General features: G+C 35.6%; 1 long non-coding RNA gene across 7 annotated transcripts in view; it reads right to left on the bottom strand.

Moving 5' to 3' along the window:
• The window catches only part of LOC121058280, a 146,528-nt gene that overhangs the window by 116,688 nt on the left and 10,236 nt on the right, over positions 1-19,604 (bottom strand). For 6 of the 7 annotated variants that reach the window (XR_005814141.1, XR_005814142.1, XR_005814143.1 and 3 more), the window contains exons 4-5: positions 14,951-15,008; positions 11,800-11,876 (exon numbers count right to left, since the gene is read on the bottom strand). This is a non-coding gene — a long non-coding RNA (uncharacterized LOC121058280). Of the gene's footprint in view, positions 1-5,597; positions 5,683-11,799; positions 11,877-14,950; positions 15,009-19,604 lie in introns of those variants that run through there. The other variant, XR_005814147.1, reaches the window with a different exon arrangement.

Genomic DNA, 19,604 nt, shown 5'->3' with positions numbered 1-19,604 from the left:
GTACACTGGAAATGGTCTGCGAGGGATCATGCACTACTTCATGCAGCAGGGACCTCCACTTTTACTTGTTTCAAGCCCTATTCCACAAAGCCTCTGCTGGCAGCACGTATGGATTGCTTTCCTATTCTCTGTTAGGAGGTCACACTGCCTCAGCACTTGATTGCCCTTTTTTACCAAGTAATATTTTCAGAGAGGGACTCATAAGTCACTCTTTTTGCAATCTTCTCTAGTGTCACCGGCTAGTCTTACATCAGGATCTTTTTAATTAACCACTCAATAGTAGTTATTCAGCCACATTTAAAGTGTGAACTAGATGTACCAGGCCTCCGTGTACTTCCTGCACACATCTCCCTCTCCCACTTGCAGTTGTTCTTCTCCTGTACCTATACCCAGGTACATAAGATCACAGAAGATTTTGGCCAGTGCGGTTGGGGAGGCTCCCTCCTTGGAGATCCTCAGAAGCCACCTGGGCAACTGGCTCAGTGGATAGGCAAGGTGATGTCCAAGGGCCCCTTCCAACCTCAACTGTTCTGTGATTTCAAATTCTTGCATGAAAGCTACCACTGAAACAGGTTTTGTTATTACAAATGATAACACTCATTGGAGATGCTGAATACATTTAGTTTTAAAAGGCATCTCTGCCTCAATAATCCTTAAAAAAAAATAAAGGACGCTTCGTAACAAGAACAACTATCAGTCTGAATTCAAAGTGAACTGATTCATTAAAATCTGGATGGCATGCAATAAAACACCTATAGAAGCCATATTACTGATGTGCTGTAAATGCTATTCAGTTTTCTGCAAGAATAATGTACACTTACTAGACAGACATCAAGGCAATTGCCCATGATACAATGTTAAAAAAAATAGATTGTATGGTTTGCAGTAGCATCAAGTCTCTATTCAAGTGTAAAAAATTAATTGACTCCATCTGTATTGGCCTAATGGACTGATTAAATGACTAATCACGGAAGTCTTAATTAAATCATTTTCTGTACAGCAGAAGATGGAGGGAGGAAGGCATTCATTAATGCGTTATAATGTATGTCAGATTCCATTTGTGCCATTTACTACAGCCATCAAATGAGTAATTATGCACAAGGTCATTCTGTAAACTTTCTGCATACATCAGGCTGATTGGATTAGGGCTTGGTGCTTGGCTAGGTTCTGCACGTGGCTGCATTTTTCCATCACAAAATAGGTAATTAATATTGCTCAGAATAAGTAATGAAAGAAGTTTGACATTTCCTCTTCCATCTTCCACCAGCCAATCCAGTGTAAGATTAATATACAACTTTCATGTATTGTTGGGTACAGTCCGTACCTCATGCACTAAATCAAGCCCATCCTCCTCAGCTGATTGTTTATATTCTTTCGTGAATTGACAGGGAACTCCATCACACCGATGAAATTCTTTAATATGCAAGGAATTTTTCCTGCGCGAATCAAATGACCAGGCAATTAAAAGAAAAGAATCCTCTAAATAAATGAAGATATTACCATAAAATTAAAAGATTTTAAATTTTATTTGCCACCCACTTGACAACCCTGATGCTTGGTGACCCTTGCTATGAAAAAATACCAAGCTCGTTCTACCTCAATAGCTGAGACCAATCTATTTAAAAAACATATTAAAAAAATAATGAAATAGAAGTATATCTCAAGCATTAGCTAGAACAACTTTTCTACTTGCATGCAACTCATACGTAGGATCTATGCTGTTTAATGAAATTGCATGTCAAATGTTGACCACGGTATAAGTTGTAACAGGAATACTTGGCTGACCGCTATCCTGAATTTTCTAGGAAGTCTTCTGTAAAGCCACAATAAGTCTGCCATATCATAGTTGAATAAAATTTTGTATATCCCAAATGACAATTTACTATCTGTATATAAAACACGTTTTTATAAAACTAAGACAAAATATGTTTTAATGGAAAAAAAAAAAAAAAAAGTTGGCAGAGCCATGTCACTATCAACAATGTCTAATTCTGTAAACTTTACTTTCCTTCAAAATCCTGAAATCAAGTGTACCCACTGACATAGTTACAGCTGCAGAATTAGGCCCCAAATAAGTACCAGTTCCTCTAAAATAATTGCATCAACTTTTAGTACTGAATAAGTTTCTTAATCTTCTGTGGCCTCTTTTTTTCCCCCCAAAGCCTATTTCTGACCAACAATCCTGACAAAACGGATGTTTGCAGCAACACCGAAAATGGATGTTACTCTCCCATGGACAATAATGTGGTTGCTTTAAAAGCATACCCATTGATTAAAAATAGAATATGGATAGAGAATCCAAAGAGACAAAAAAGATGAATTTTAAGTCATGGACTACAAAACTTCCAGTTACACTTCTGGCATGACTAAATACTGTCCTGTCTAAACTGTTCAAAGTCATTCAAATAAAAGAAATACATATGAAAAGCATTAGTGCATCAGTTTTTTGAGAAATTTAGCTATATCTGCCAGCTACATACAAATTGCAAGCAAATACAAATTTAATTTAGTTTGAATTAATTAAGACTAGTCAAACTTGACCCTACTTACCACAAAACTGTAGAAAACAAGAATACATGACAACAAATTTCTGCATGCTGAAATTGCCAGTGTCACATATGAAAGAAGTTCATTTACTAATAAATAAGGGAATGGAATTAAGTAACAGACTTAGAACTAAATTCAGCTGTAATTCAGAGTTTTAAGGTGGCTCCCAAGGCTTAAAACCAGCACTGAGACTCAAAAGTGTGCCATGCTTCAAGAGAATTGATGAATTTACTTTCATCTTCATTTGAAGATGCACACATCTAAAAAAAAACAAAACCAACGACCACCAAACCGGAGAGCTCCACAACCCAACAACATACATATGGCAGAGTAAATCTGTCAAAACCTGAAGATATTTTTATGGAGTAATTCAACACAATCTGCACTACTTTGCTAATGCAAATGAAACTTTTGCACGACTACCTAAATTACAGGGTGGTGTGCCGTTCTTAATCTTCACAGAAATGTAGGAGTTCCTGTTTCAATCATTTCTATTGTTTGAAACATACCAGATGATAATGGAGTGGCTGCCACTGCATGCAGAGACTGACTTCTATATGAAGCTAATTAATCACAATTTACGACTTTCTGTAGGCTTGAAGGAATTACTAGATAGTGGTGAAGATCACAGTGCAAGACAGCTGCAAGTACATTAAATGACCTGTCCGAAATTTCAGCATTGTCTTTTTTCTGCATGCGTTGATTATGTAGCTTATTCATTATCTTTGGTTGTACAAATATTTAAAACAAAGCCAGCATTTCAAATACCTTAAGTGGACCCCCTTATCAGCACACACATACTCTTAGCAGTACAGTATAAAATGACAACTACACTTAACTGAAGGACAGCCTTCTCTCTCCCAGCTTTCCACAGAGAAGTTTTATTTCTTCAAGTATTTAAGAAAAAAAAAGTATCTTATGGCCAAAGACAGGCAATAGGTATTACAAAGGGATAGAAATTTCTACCTCCAAAGGCCACTTAACCAGGTGAAACAAAATAGTTTCACATTAATAGGTCGGAATGCAGCTCCGAAAAAAGATAAAAGTAAAAAAAAATAACACACACCAAACAGCAGTCTGTGCTGAATTCCCTGGTCACATTGCAAAAAAGGAGGGAGACAGTCGCTGCTTATGGTGAGTGTTTTGAAAGTGCTGTAAACAGGTATCTATGTTTTTCTGCTATTAGCCAGTGCACTTTGTCATGTCCATTTTGACAATCAACTCAACTCTCATATCGGTTCAAGTTTAAAAAAGCAAAACACCTTGTCTGCTACAGAGATGGTATTGCAAATCACGTTGGACCAACCCTGATTAGATGCTGAAATCACTACATCTGGTTCATGTGACTAACAGCAATTCCCATTATCATTATTTTATCCTTTGCTATTAGATGAACAAGTGAAAATGCTGGAGAATTGCTCATCATGGCAGATCTGCTCATCACTATTTTAAAAAGCCTGCAACCTTTTGTATAGCAAATAAATGGAAGCAAACACTGTAAAAGTTATCAATAAGCAGGCTACAGTAAATGTTTTTTCTTCCACCAAAACCCACAACAACAGGAAAGGTAAATAAACCTCTCTCTTGCTGTTGACACGTCATCCGTTTCAGAGGATATCTCCACACTCATTTTGTGATTAAGAATGCAAATTAGATATCCCCTATTCTTCTGTTTTGTTTTGTACACTGAGCATATTTCGCATGAATGTCCAACTGTTTCCTCTTTCTTTGTGTCACAGAAACCTCATTTACCAGTCATTCTTCTCCATATGAAAGAGCTATATGAGGAGTCTTTCTGTCATTGCCCTACTCCTCTGAGTCAGGAATTTTATTTCCCCCCTAATACTTGCTGCTGTAGCTGCAATTTCATTTATTGTTGTCTCATACCACAGCCTTAATGCAAGAACATCTGTGGCTGGATCATGGGAAAAGATTCAGTATTGCTTTCAGAGTTGCATATCGATTCAGTGGTTATGAGAAAACCAGACTTTGATGTATGTTTTCAAATTATTCTCATAAGAAGGATGGTTTATTCACTGGACTTGAAATGACAGTTTATTTTTAGGTATTCAATATTTTCCAGTTAGCCGCCTAACAGAAGTATCCTTATGAGACACTGAACATAAAAAGTAAGACCGGGTCTATTTGCACATGCTTTCTTCTTAGAAAACAATTGAAAAGCCATAAAATCATCCAAAAGGTAAAAAATATATTTTACTTCACATCTAAGCAGCATCATGAAATAAATCAATAGCTTTTTGTTTTGAGGAAATGACATGGTTTAGAAAAAAGATTTCTACTGCTTTCTTCCTTTTAGCACATGTATGAAGCAATTTGCATGTGCACATGCATGTGACGTTGAGCTTCAGTGTGACTCCAGAAATCAGTGTATCAGGATAGGCCATCTTAACCTCAAGAACGCAGATGTCATGTTTGTTTTGTTAAAAGCTCTAGGAATTTGGAAATCAGTATCCTGACATTCTAAGTTCTCCTGTTCTTTTCAGGCTATTCAACACTGCCTTCACGTTTCAGGGCCTCCTGCTATGACTTCAATTGCCTGCCCCAGTTAGATGTCTTTAAGCGGTGTAATCACAGCAACAGAAATAAGAGCAGACTGCAAAACCAAGCTGAAAAACTAGGTAGTAGATCTGGACAACGATTTTTTAGAGGTACAGTAAAACTTCCCACAACTACTTTATTTGAAAGCAGGAAAAAAAAAACGAAAAAAAAGAAAAAAAAAAGGCTCTAATAAAACAAGAAAAGCTCTCAAGAAAAAGAAAAAAAGAAAAAAATCCAACACCAATGGTCTCCACATTGAACAACAGAGACATTGCTCTTGCAAGCACCCCCAGGCTGAGGTTATAAAGAAGTGAAAGATGATTGGCATAAAATGTGAAAGGCAGCATTGCATTACAGTGGTCAGCTAAGAAAAGTGTCATTTCTCCTAACAAATAACACCAATTAGAAGTGTGTATTGCAAAGAGAGAAAAACTGTTTTCAGCAGACAGCAATTCTCCAGCTGAGCAGAGTAAGTACTGATTCGCACATACCTGCTGTCTCCCATTTTCTCCTGTTGAGACTCATCTTCTCAGCTTTCTCAGCAGATGTCCTGCCACTTGGCTTTTTGCCTTCTTTTTACAGAAAAAAAATATGTTTCTATAGTGCTTAAGGAAGTGCCAAAAATGGTGTAATTTATGATGTTCTAGTGTTTTCCTCTGCATTCATAAGTTAACTACAAATGCAAAATCATCAGCGCTTTGAATGTTGGGGATTTTGATTTACATATATTAAAATTCTCTCATGATTTCCTATTATTTATTTCTGTAAACAAAATTGGATTCCGGTCACCAAACTATTAGTATTCCCTATGGTAAACCCTGCCAAACAGTGAAAAATATGAAAGCTAGAACGTACAACTCAACAGATAAGAGAATTTGAAACCAGAAGTTGTTTCAAATTGTCTAACCCAAGACACTCTCTCTTCTTCTATTTTAAGAAATAAAACCTTACTGAGAATGAAGTTATAGTGAAGGTATAGTTAAGTTATAAATAGTTATTTTCTCTATACTCAGACTTTTGGAATGGGCATGTCTCAGTTTCTCAATTCAAACAATACTGTCTGGGCTATTTCACGTTGGCCTAGAAAGTCTAGACCAAATTATTTTCTATTTCTTGAATTTTTAAATGTTGACACCAGAGTTTTATGTATTTTAGTATGATTATAACCATGTAAACGGAGTATTTCACATTTAGCTTGTCACAAATGGAAGTTTAATTTCTCTTACTTTTCTGAAATACTCTTCTGGATCCCTCTGTAAGATATACTGCAAAGCCTGAGAAACTGTGTTGACAGCATTACACAAATAAGGTTTTATTCCTCTCTTCATTCAGATGTAGCAGAACTGATGCAATCTTGGATGCTTTTAATTATAACCAACATAGCAAACAATTGCATAATACTACAGTTGCTTATGGTGATTTTACAACCAACCCACCTTGTACGAACTCAAATTTTACAATTAAATAACTTTTTATTACTGTTTGTTGCAAAATGTGCAAGAAGGCTGTTCTGTTCTTAATGAGTAGAAACAAAGAAGCATTTCAGAATGCAAACCAGAAGAGAGGAGAATGCTTTGGTAGGTAATTTCTCACACTGGCACAAATATTTTATGTAGAAGAGCTGTTGTTGAATAATTTGGTACAACAACTAAGAATAGCATTCGCCTCAAATTCTGTGGGGTGAAATGTAAAAGATGGATAACATTCTAACTGCGATACTTTATCCTAGCTAGAACACACTAAAGATTCTAATTGTGAATGCTGCAGTTATTTCCACAGTGCCTTAAGTTTTATCTTGTCATATAACAATAAAGTGAAGTCTTTACCTCTGCAAGGACATTAAATAACATTCTTCTCTCCATTACCTTTTGCTGTAGTAGCAGTATTTATCTCTGGGCAATGAATGAGAACCACATTGCTTACAGAATAATTCCAGGTTCTTAATGAACTAACAGTTTCAGAAAGATCTCTGTGTCCCTAAATTTGATTTAAATTTTATTAATTAATAATTGATAACTCTTGTACCACAAAGTTTCCATGTTTAATTTTTTTTATTACTATTTTTTTTTAAGTCCCATAGTTAGGCCTACGGAAGACTTGCTGAATCACCTAATCCTTCTCTAATATAGTGCTAAGTACACAAAACAAATAATTAAACACCCTTCATAAGAGACAGAGAACTCATCTCCTGTGATTTATGTCTTCCCAACTTTTCCCCAAAAGCAGAACAATAGAAAAAGGCAAGAATAACCTGTAGAATATTCCTCCCTTGTTATTTAAGAGCCTCTTAAGCATCAGTGGAAGTACCACATTTAGGTAATCCTTTTATTAAAAAGAATTATTCGTGCCAATTTTTACCTGAAATAATCTCAAAATAAGTAGCTGTTCAAAGAAAGGTATTTAAGAGCAATGACTTCAAGATACCTGACAGGATCCCACATTAATCATCTCAGAAACACTCTTTTTTTTTTTTTTATACACCTCTGTAGTCACGTTTCTGTTGTCCCACATTACTGGGTAATATGGCACAAAAAGGTTTAGACAGCAAACATAATACTGTGGCATTAAAAAAGCATAATACAAAGTACAGTACATTAAAAGCACCCAGACAACAATCTAATAGGGTTTATCAATTCTAGCTTCACACACTTTCAAAATGAGGCTAAAGCAACCATATCAGAGAAACACTCCTAAATACCCCCTTCATGTCAATTTTAATTACAATAATTTTGACTGTCAGCAAGACAGAGATCACGTGCCACCTCTGAGGTGTTAGTGCCAGCAGGATGACTACTTTCACAACAACCAGTGAAGATAGGGCAGCTTGACCTCTCTGGGAGTAAAATATCAATTAATTACCTTTTTACAGCCAACCCAATTACAGCATACTAATCACCTGTGTAGGACATCACACCAGAAGTTGGGGGTGCTGGACTGGGGGTCAGGCAGGAAAAAATAGTAGTGGCGAACGACCCTCAGTAAGGATGACAAGGCAGTAATCCTACAACTGTGGATGTGACATATATTAACATCATGCAAGAAGTTATTAGCTGTTTATAGCAGATGAAAATGCTGTAATATCACCTTCATTTAATTGAACTTTTTCAAAAGCAGTTATTGGTCCTAGGGGTAATAGATATGTCTCATTGAAAGGTGACCAGACACACTGCATTAGTCTTTAATATTAGAGTCAATTCACCAAAGAGCTTTGTTCATTAACACAAAAAGGGGGGAGAGAAGATCTATTCAGCAGAAGGCAAAATAAATTTAACTTACGTTAAATAAACAGGTAATAACTCAGGTTAGAGGGCCATTTCAGTACTATTCCAGCCCCAAAGAAAATTCAAAAAAAAAAGTAATACTAATGTATTTGTACGCACAGTCAATGTACACTGTGCAGTTTATGCAAACAAAACTAAAAATTTGAATGTATTTAGTTTATGGCACTCATTAAATGGCAGAACAGAGTGTGTTCAAGGACCTCCTCTCACAGGGATTTGTTAAATGCATGTTGCTACATTTAGTTCAACAAAGATAGCAGAAACAAAAAGAAAAAGTTATACAGTCAGTATCTGAAACAAGGCAAGACTGCTCCTTCCAGCACAGGTTGTAGCTTAGTGCACACAGCAGATAAACAAGCTATACGTCTCGTGTTAGTCCTTCAAATTTCCCATCGTTACAAAGCAAGCAACTTGATAAACAGTATTCGAAGTATAAAAGCATATTTTGACAACACAGTTGCACAAGTTAAATAATTAACGACAGCCCTAATGCTAAAACTCTCACAGTATGGCCATGATATATATAACTGATAATCTGCTAGCAGCAATTAGAGCTTTAGTCTCTCTTGCCAGTATGGTAACAACAGCAGTGGAAGACTTATGCATAAGCCGAGAAAATTTACAAGGAACACTGCCTTTTTTATTAGCCTGCCCTGATTCATCTTCATTATTATAATTTCTAATACAGCCTGATTAAGGCTAGAATGCAAACATACCTATGCTACATCAATACCTTCAATTTCTTTGTAGATAACATACTGAATGTCATTAGTCACTGAAGGTGTTCCTAAAAAAGAGGACTCTGGAAATCCCATTACAGATTGTAGATTAATTTCTGTAACCCAAAAAATGATACCCCATACTTTCAAGGAATGGAATATAGAATCCAATCTTGTAGAGGGTTAGGATCTCTTAGGATTTTAGGGCATTCATATTCAAGGTGTTCAATATACTCCAGCATGCGGGAAGGCTTCAAAGGTGCTAGGTATGCAATTGATATGAATCTTTCACAGTGCTCTGCAAGGAAGAACTAATACAAAATAGATATTAGCTCTGCAGATTGAAATTAAAATACACTACAGCAAAATAGAGGACCATCGTGATTTTTCCTTCCTATTCTGTAACACTAACAGTGTGCTGTTTCTAAACAGCAGGTTTATCTTTCCTCAGAGAGGAAACCCTGTAGCTCTTCAAAATATTCTCGAAGAAAAGCACTGTTTGTTCCTCTTGCAGACTCTTGAATGGAGAAAAGAGCATCCTACTACAATTTCTATTCTAGTTGTCTGGTCTATATACGTTCTTACACCACAATCACTGCTGAAAAAACTCTTCCCTAGTACTCTGAGCAATGTAACCAACATCAGGCAAGTCTCTGTTCTGTGACTGTCCCTATTGAGGGACATTCTCCTATTTAAGGCTTGTTTTCTGAGACAGGTTTGTACATTCCGTACCACACCTCAGCCAGTTACCCATACTTTCTATTCCAAGACTACTCTGCACTAATATTTTGTTTCTGATGCTTTAATACAGTACTGATGTTTGTGTCCATTTCACATAGAGTTCTGAACTATAAACCACCAACTGATTTCCTTGAGCAAATGGTTTTGCTAGCAAACCTCTTGAATCTGACAGAGTAAAAATCAACATAACAATAATACAAGAATTTTTATTTTGGGGTGTATTCAGAAAGAATACCTCCATGAACTCAGTAGTCTATTTCAGTTTCAAAACTTCTTTTTCCCTAGGGGTCACATTTCAGAAGTTCTTCTGCTAAAAACTCTATAGTACATATGCAGCAATACAATTATGTCATTATTATTACATAAATATTCCCATATTGACTTTTTATATAAATATTCATTCTTAAACTTCTGTGGCTAGGCCTACATTGCTAATACACGAGGCTACTGTCTGAGTTAAAACCCCTCGAAAATGCATATAGAATATGCATTCATGTCAAGTAAGCTCCTGCCTGACCCACCCCTTTAAAAAAGAAAAGGAAACAAAAACCACTACAGTTTGCCAGTGTTTTGAAATGTCAAAATCTTGATTACAATTCAGCTGTGGATTATTTTTGGGACTGGTAAGTATTTGATACTTGGTGAGCAAGTTTATCAGCGGAAGCTTTCAGAATAACAAGTCTGTTTCTGGTTCAGTTTTTAGACAGCAGTTTATATCAATCTAATAACAGATCAGATTGATAAAAATTGCACATGGCACAAAAGGTCCCGTAGTGGCTAAATCAGCTGTCATTTGAAAGGGCTCCAGCAGGTGTCATTGTACAGGTAGTATTATACCAAGGTATAGAAGGTGGGAATCCGTGGCTTGCTTGTTGACACTGCTCAATTAATTAGGTTCTTTTTCCACCATAAATTCTGTCTGGAAAGCTACTGACATTAAAAAATAGCAATTCTATTAACCCAGTCCCTCCATTATTTAAATAGATGAGCACACACACACCCACACACCCCTAAAACAATAGGTAAATCTTCTCTCAGCACTGCTATAAAAATAGCCAACGTTAGAAAATGGTGTTCAAATTACCTAGAATAAAAATAAACCACACACAACTAGACTGCCAGATCTTCCTTAAGGAAAACACTGCATGTTTCCAATAGCAAAACCCAGACTCCCCTAATGTAAAACACAGGCAACGTACTTAGCAAATAGTTTGCTTTCACTGCTGGTTGAAGAACACAAAACTATGAAGGCAGAGACTGAAATCAACTGTTAGCTGAGAAAATTCTATTAGGATCTGTAGCATTAGCAGTAACTAACAAGCAGAGCAGAAGCTCTAGTCCAGCTACTCACCACTGAGGTTTTCAGTCAATTAAATGTGAATATTCACTGAGAGACATGAAATAATATGCTCTAGATAACTTAACCTCCACAGATCTTTTCTCAGTATTTACAACATTATCTTAATTTGAAGCTAAAAATAATAATAAATTAAATATTTCAGGGTGAAGTTAAGAAAACAAAAGCGTACAAATCCGTAGGACTTCAGAAACTAGGTCCATGTGAATTTTGTCCACAAAAGGGCAAGAGGAATGTGTCTTAATGTAAACCCACTGAGTTATCATTGCATTACAGCAACTAGAGACTCCAACAGTTTATGTAACTCCATGTCTACCGTGAAACTTCTACAGCAAGCAACAACAGAGCCCAGACCAGCCAGCCCTTCCTGAATCCTGAAACCTGTTCTGCTGAGGAAGCCAAACTCCCAGTCAGGAACCTGGAACTCAAGCTTCCAGCTTCTCACTACGATTGGTCACTTTCTTTAAACTGTTACAACACCTTTTCAACTGATCCAAAAGTCAATATTGAATTTAACTGTTTTTAATTGAAAAATTCAAAATAAAACATCTTGCAGTGAAGACTAGAAAAAGCTTCTGTTTTTTGACCTATTTACCTTCTTTCTCTGTACAGTAATTTCAGTTCACCAATGATTTTTCTCATGAGAACGACTCTCATCCATATTAAAGCATTCTGTGGAAACAAAGACTTCACTCAGAGGGAGGGTTCATCAAACCTACTAAAATTATAATCATTTAATAAAAGTAATGACTACTCTGTATTTAAAATATTTTCCCAGGCAGCACTTTAGCACATTGTGTATTCCAAACAAAGTGTTATTGCATAATCAACTCTGCATTATGCAGATTTTTATGAAGAACATAATGAAGATTCTAGTAAAATAAATAATATTGTTTTCTTATGGGTAGAAAACATATAGATTTGTTCATTAAGATTACAGGACACAATTCCATTGGCTACAATGCAGTTCAGAACAGACCCAATGTTCTGAGAGGATGCTTAAAGAAAAAGCAGCGTAATTATTAAATACTGAGAAAGTAAGACTAGGAGGAAGTAATCTGTCTCAAACAACCCAGAAGACCCAGGCTCAGAAATCAAAACTTTCTTCCTCCTACTCCCATATTATGTCCACTGGCTTATAATGTTGCACCAAGCCACCATATTTTCCTTAAATTACAAGACAAAAATTCCAATAAACATCCAAAATCAAAGGGGCCAAGAGACATTAAAAAAAAAAAACAAACAACTACAATAGCTGCTGAACCTTAGAATCTGTCACAGTGAAGACTGCTTTAAAACCGCAAGTACATAAAGCTATGTCAAAGATGAGAGGAAAAAATCTTTTTATTATTATTAAAACAATGTAAGGTTATCTTCAAATAAGCATTCTTAAATCCAATTTGTAAAGAATTGTTTGAGATATACATGCTGTAGCCAGTCAAACAATACCAGTTGTGCAATTATCGGCACCTGCATTACAATTCAATAGATTTAAATTACCAAGGGGCCATGGCAGATACCCTACTGACAACAATTAGCATAAAAATGTTCTACAGTTTAAAGCTGTGGGTGGGAATTACAAAAGGTTAACAGACTAAATATAAAATCTTTTTGAATATAAAATCAATGTGCTTTGTTACCAAAATCTGGGTACTGTAATTTAACCAAAATAGGGTTTAGAGTATCTGGCAATCTTCCATATGTGTGAGCTTGGCTTTTCTTTTTAGCAAAACACAGAGCAGCCAATCTGAAAGTTTAAAACAGAACGAAGCAAAGACTCAAAGAAAGGAAAGAATTTTGTATTAATATTTTTTCTCCATTTTTTTTTCTAATTTGCTTAAGCTGAGCACCTAAATGAACACTCCAGACAGGACTCTGAATCTGACCACAAAAAAGGATCATTCCAAATCCCAGATTATTTTATTACACAACTCACAGAGGAAAATATTTTAGTGGTCAAAACAAACAATGCTAAAAGTTTCTGAACTCAGCTGAACTCTAATAACAAACAGTTTTCTCAAAAGCTTGCCACTACAACACAACAGTATACATTTTCAGGAGTGGCTTCTACTTCTGGGTAGCTACCCAGGGAAATTTTTTGTAATGTTTGAGTTCACAGGTTTGTTTTATTTAGACTGAAGATACAAAAAGAACAGATGAAAAAAATAAACTGTTTGTTAAATGTGCTAAATCAAAACAAAGTTGACAAAGTAGAAGAGATGTTTGTAAGAATTGATTTCAGTAAAAACCAAACCTAGTAACAGTCTAAAATTTAATCTAGGTTGAACTCTTTTGCTTATCTGTTTTTGTTGACATGATAAATAGCCATACAGGAACTTTGGGTCCAGATAAATTCAAAGAAAGAATGGTTATGAAAACTTCCATTCCTTTTAACACCCAATAATTTATCTTTTTAAAATTTAAGAAGTCACAGAATACCATAATTACAGGGACACATATCATAGGCTATAGAAGTATTAGAAAAGCAAAGGAGATAAGACTTGTACAGTTAGATCCTAACTTCAAATTGATGCCTCATTAAATTGAGCTAACATAGATGCGCTTGACACATGCTGAGACCTCTTTTATCACAATTAGTGCAACATCTCCAGCACTCCTTGCAAGTCTAATGGAATCAGCATGTTTAGGACTAGCCCAGGGTTTCTAATTGCAAAATCAGCAAACATGTTAATCATCACTTTGTTGCCCTGTTGTTATGAAATAAGGTTACAGAAGTGTATTAGAACTTACATATAGGACAGTCACATAGCTACTATTTCAGCATGGTACTGTGAGATGCTTTTCCTTCTTACTTTTTTTAGATATACTTCAGTAAGTTTCCCAGTATACTGACACATACCTAAAAGGTGAGCCAAGTTACCAACTTTTACACACATCCCTGAACAGATCCTGTACGAAGAGGACTTCCTTTCAATTTGTCTTCATTTTGGACAGGCTGCTTGCCTGCTATACAGACAGATTTCTTAATATTAAAACATACTTGTTTTTAATGAATATTAAGACTGAGAAAAGCACAGTTGAAGAAGGACCTCCTAACTGCAAAATCCTTAACAGAAAAAAAAGTGTGTCTTGTGGGCGAGATATAAGGATAGTGGGAAAGAAGTGTTTGCCCTCTCAGTTCAGGACCTGTCATTACCCAGACATTTTCACCAGCGAAAAAAAAATGCCTGAAGAATATATAGTTGGGACTACTCCATAGTGATCACTGAATAGTTTTAGGAGTTACTGGGGATGTTATGCACTGAGCCTTGAGCTCTTCTGTGTTCTTGCAGAATGCTTCCCTTTAACTACTGCATGCACTGGTTCTTCAGTGCTGCCAAAAGGTTATGGGTGTGAATGCACACATCCAGCTCATTTCATTTGCCATAAACAATCATTGATAATTGTTTCAAAAGTTCAGACAAAACAGAATAAATTGTTTGCAAAGACATATTTATCAAAGGTTTTAATTCACTGTAAATACAAGTTTAAGAAAACGTACTACACTGCAAAAGGCTCACAATGTATTTGGAATGAAGTTGAAAAGACGCAAGATGTATGACTGAATGGAACACATTTAATTCAATCAAGTAAAAGACAAGGGTTTCTGTTTCTTTTTACCTTCTTTGTATAAAATGCTTGAAAAAATCAACCACCATCTCCACCAATAAAAGAAGAAATAGGTACAAATATGCAAAGGTACAATATGCAAAATCACTTAACAGCTGTTCTCCTTAGTATCTTACCTCCAGCTAGGCTACACCTTCCTCTATAAATGGTTTATACTCTTCTTCATTGTTCTCCCTATGGAAATAAAAGAAAGTGTACTCCACCTTAACTTAAAAAAAATATTCTTTGCAATATAAACCTGAATAAGATAAAAATCTTGAGATTATTCATCCACACAAGCTAACATGAAATGTATAAAAATATGCTTAAAACTCTTTTAAAACACTTTAGATGGTTTATGAAGGTCTTTGCTGAACTGAGATGAAGGAGTCAATGCAGCTGAGCTTGACTGCAATGGAACTCGCACTTTGAAGACTAAAATCCTTGGGTAAAGAACTGCTTAATACCAGGACGTGTTGCAGCCCATCTTATGGTACAATTCTGTGACTAAAATATTAACATTCAGTGAGACATGTCTCACAGCTGCACTGAAAGAGCACCAACAGAAACTTAAGTTCTACCTGCCAAAGGACAATCTATAAAACCTGATCATATAAATCCACATTCACACGAATTATCGCATACTTGAAATTATTGAATCCTGGAAGATTTATTTTTTTGTAAAGTTTCACAGGGGTTTAAATAACAGTTTAGAAGACCATGGCTTTGCTTTTTTGAATTGATTTTTTCTGCCAAGGTAGCAGTCAACTGAAGGTCCCAGCTTTCGTATTCTTTTCTCCCCATTCTCCATCTATTAGGGCATGTGTCAATAGAGCAAGTTTCACTTGCTGGTCTTGTTGGTCTCTCTCCTCAAAGCCAAAAATAATTATGGATGGTGGTGGTGGTTTTTATGTCTATTCCTATTTTAGGGATATGTACAGTAATTGTTTTAACATCTGGAAATAACACATTTTTCCAGCAGAGTGAAAGGTCCATGAGAAGTGAGAAAAGAAAGCAGACAAACACTCACATACCTAAAAAGGATGATATTAAAGATATTAAAGAAAGACCTGTGTGAAGCACAGGAAAGTTGGTTCAGATTATATACAGTTGTGCAGAAGACCGCAGCAAAGTCAGTGGACCCTTATACCTGTTCTTGTCAAACATGCAAGGTATGCACACTTTTACCTCCAGTGTTATTAAATTTCTTTTTTGCAGTTTTCACATAGATTATGCCTCAAATTTGTCAAGATTATTGTGCACATACAACAAACAAAGACTCAAACTAACAGTGTAATTTCTGTAGGTAGCTATAACAGTGCTTCTGACGCCAAAGACTTGTTTTTATTTTATTTTTACTGTTCACATAAAACCCTGGCAATACAACAAAGATCTGGGATAAACACTAGTAATATTTTGTTCCAGCTGCTACAGAGGCAGCTGAGGAAACATTCAACTTTTTTTTTTTTTTTTAATTCCATTACAATAATCTTTTCATTATTGAGTAGTAGAGTTAAAATGTATGTAGATAGATATTTAGAATGCAAATTAGGCCCTTTACTTTTAAAATATTAAGTCAATTTGTAGACTTATAAATCTGAGCAGTATCCTTTTCAGTAATATTAAAAGAAACTGCAGTGGAAAACACAGATGTTGCATTCCACTTACTGGTGTCACTTCAAAATCTTGAGATGAACAGCAACCTATTACACAGCCATTTTGTTCCAGCGAGTACAACAGATCTCAAGATACTACAGATAGTTATAAGACACCATGCTCTGGCCATGGGATTACGTGGTATCCCTTATCTGCCTTGTGGTGCTGGGAAATCAATGGGAAGCAGGGATTCCCAAAAGGGCTGCACATCAGTGAAATGTGTAACTGTGGGCTCAAACGAATACTCATTCTTGTACCCAATTAACTGCCTTTTCAAAACTTTAAGAGAAAAGAGAAACTGCTCAGAAAATAAAGTTGTTGTAGACAGTTTAGATACTGTATTTATATATGAATGATAAACTTCTTTCCCTAGATGACTAATTTATGCAAATCTAAAACCTAATAGTTCTTTTTCCATATCACATGGAAAAGTCAAGCTGTTATCTTTTGAAATATACTATTTCAGTGACGGGTTCACATGAAATTCCAGATAAAATGATCAAAATGACAATAAATATCCATTGGCTAAAAGTAGAAATTGCTAGTTGAAACAGGTCAGATAATAAAATTAAACAATAAAATAGAGGAGAAACCTAATTATACCTGCAGTTTCCCCTTGCTGTCCACCCAACAGGACATATGAAATACCAGATTTATAATAATCTAATTTCTCAGAAATTCTTTATTTATCAGTGCCCACAGGAAACAGTGGGTAGAGCCAAAAGCTTTTTTCAGCAGAATATTTGTCTGTAGTGGAAATTAATAACAAGTCTTCAAAGAAGTCTTTGACAATCCTCAGGCTACCTCTGTTGATCATATCAAGAGTTTTAGCACTTAGGGCTTCAGTGAAGAGGAGGGAACACGGATGGGGGAAGTGGGCTTTGAAGTTAACTCAGAGAAGCTGACAAATATAAAATGAATCATGTTAAGGCTTGATCGTGCAAAAACAATTGTCAAAGGTAGAACTTCTATTGACTTCAAGCATGAACAGAATCAGGCTCTCAACAGTGAATGAAAAATAGATTGTTCTGAGTCTTTGAGATTAAAAAATAAGTAAGGCAAAAAAAGGCTCCTGATAGTGTTGCTACTCCATTTTTTAATACAAATACTGTCTGGTCAGCTGTCCAGACAGAGGATTATCTAAAATGGTTAGAAATTAAATATTCAGGGTTCTTGTTGACTTTAAATAGACCTACTTGCTTCTGCTTCTAATAAGGGTCACAATCATCCCAGAAGCATAATCTTATTTTTGTTATCAAAACCTTACCTGAGTAAGAAAATAAATCTTATTGTCCGTGAAAAAATGTTTCTTTTTCTACATGCATTTTCACTGAAAACACTACTAAGATGCATGTGACTGACCTATTACATTTTCTATTATGATATTTTCTCTCAGAAATACAATTGGTGAGTCAGTTGTTATGGTAACTATTATTTTTTTTTTAATTTTTTTAAACTAACATATGACAGCCTGTGTGTCATCTGATGCTGTTCCTGAATTAAGTTACACATTCATTTTTGTCAAATAGTCTAAAAAAGGCTTCTTAGATGAAGAAATAGCGGCCAGAAAGCAGGACATCTTTCCCAGGCACCCTGCCTTGGCAGGTATAAAACAGCTCCTAACTACATATAAATCCAACTACATATGAAAACACAAAAGCTTAGCTTGACTCTCCTGCATGCTCTGAGGAAATTAAGCTTACCCTCCCACTTCTGTGCAAGTTTCAGTGTATAAATGCCTATAAAAGAATCTCTCACCACATCAGCTAATATCTAACGCTACTTTAAGCGGTCATTATTATCCTGTCTGAAGAGTGCCTCTGAAAGTAAGTAATACTGAAAGAAAAAAGTTGTAAAAATACATTGCTAGTAGAAAGAAGAAAACAGAGCTTCACAAAGCTTATTTGCTTGGCCAACATCGTGAAACAAATAGAAACAAACTTTTACAGTGCGCGATATATGTTACTAAATAGTGACTAAAGAGACCTTCCCGTGAAATTGCATCTAATACAAGTTTCATGGGTGTGGATCTCATTACCTATCTGAAATATGGAAAAACATCCATACTTGAATGACAGTTACACAGATGCTGTTATTAAACAACTAAACCTTTTGAAACTATTTCACTGACAGTTCATCAATACTGGACAAGACTAGCTGATTTTCCATCACTTCATTATTACATCCATACAATGCACTATGACACTTGAAAGCCTCAAGGATATCATAATTTACTCATCAGAAGTTACTCCTGAGGCCTTGAGAGTTAGCCAACATTTCTCTCCAAAATCAAAGATGAGCAGAATCAGAAAAACCATTAAAAAAAAAAGACCAGAAAAAAAGAATCTTTCAATAGCTCTTCAGGCATTCTTCATTTTCTTTCTTCCTTCCTTTCTTTCCTCCTTCCAGTTTCCCAGGCATCTTTTTCTACCCTTTCTACCCCCATCTACCTTACTTCATCTAACTTCCTTCTAGTACCAGCCTTTCTAATGTACCTGACCAAACACAAATCCATCTGTTGCAATCAATGACAATTAGTTAATTCTGAAGAGTCCCACCCTATGGCTGCCACAAACACCTGTAAAGTCAACACTATCTTGAAGAAATCACTCTGGACAAGACCTCAACAGAAGACTTAAAATTTCAATTAAAATATTCAAACATAAAACCTAATTCTTCAAATGCCAGCACCATAAAAATGTATTCTTAAAGTACCATTCAGGTAGTAAGAGAAGTGGGGTCCTGCTTACATATTTGTTATCAATGGATAAATGGCTTTTACATGGAGATAAAAGCCTATCTGTCTGAGTATCTGCTTTTTTTTTTTTTTTTTCTGTGTTTTCTTTTGTTTGTTTGTTCCTTTTTTCCTGAAGCTAGTGCTCCTACAGTTTAAGGTACTGTAACTGTTCTATTTATGGTACCCAACTTTACCTGCCAAAGTTGTTGCTAGAAGTATGTGAATTAACAGCAACACTTCTGAGCATAAATTGAAGGGTAAAAAAAAAAAAATCTTGACTCCAGTGCATTTCCAGTTTCAGGCCCCATTAATACTTGGGTAAATGAATTGAGACTGTAGGAATTATTGCTTGAACTCTCTTGACCTTATTGCACAGCAGTATGTTTTGCCTGATTAAA

The sequence above is a fragment of the Cygnus olor genome, chromosome 21, assembly GCF_009769625.2.
Source record: "Cygnus olor isolate bCygOlo1 chromosome 21, bCygOlo1.pri.v2, whole genome shotgun sequence".
Taxonomy (NCBI): Eukaryota; Metazoa; Chordata; class Aves; order Anseriformes; family Anatidae; genus Cygnus; species Cygnus olor.
This window is presented reverse-complemented; position numbering and strand designations above follow the sequence as displayed.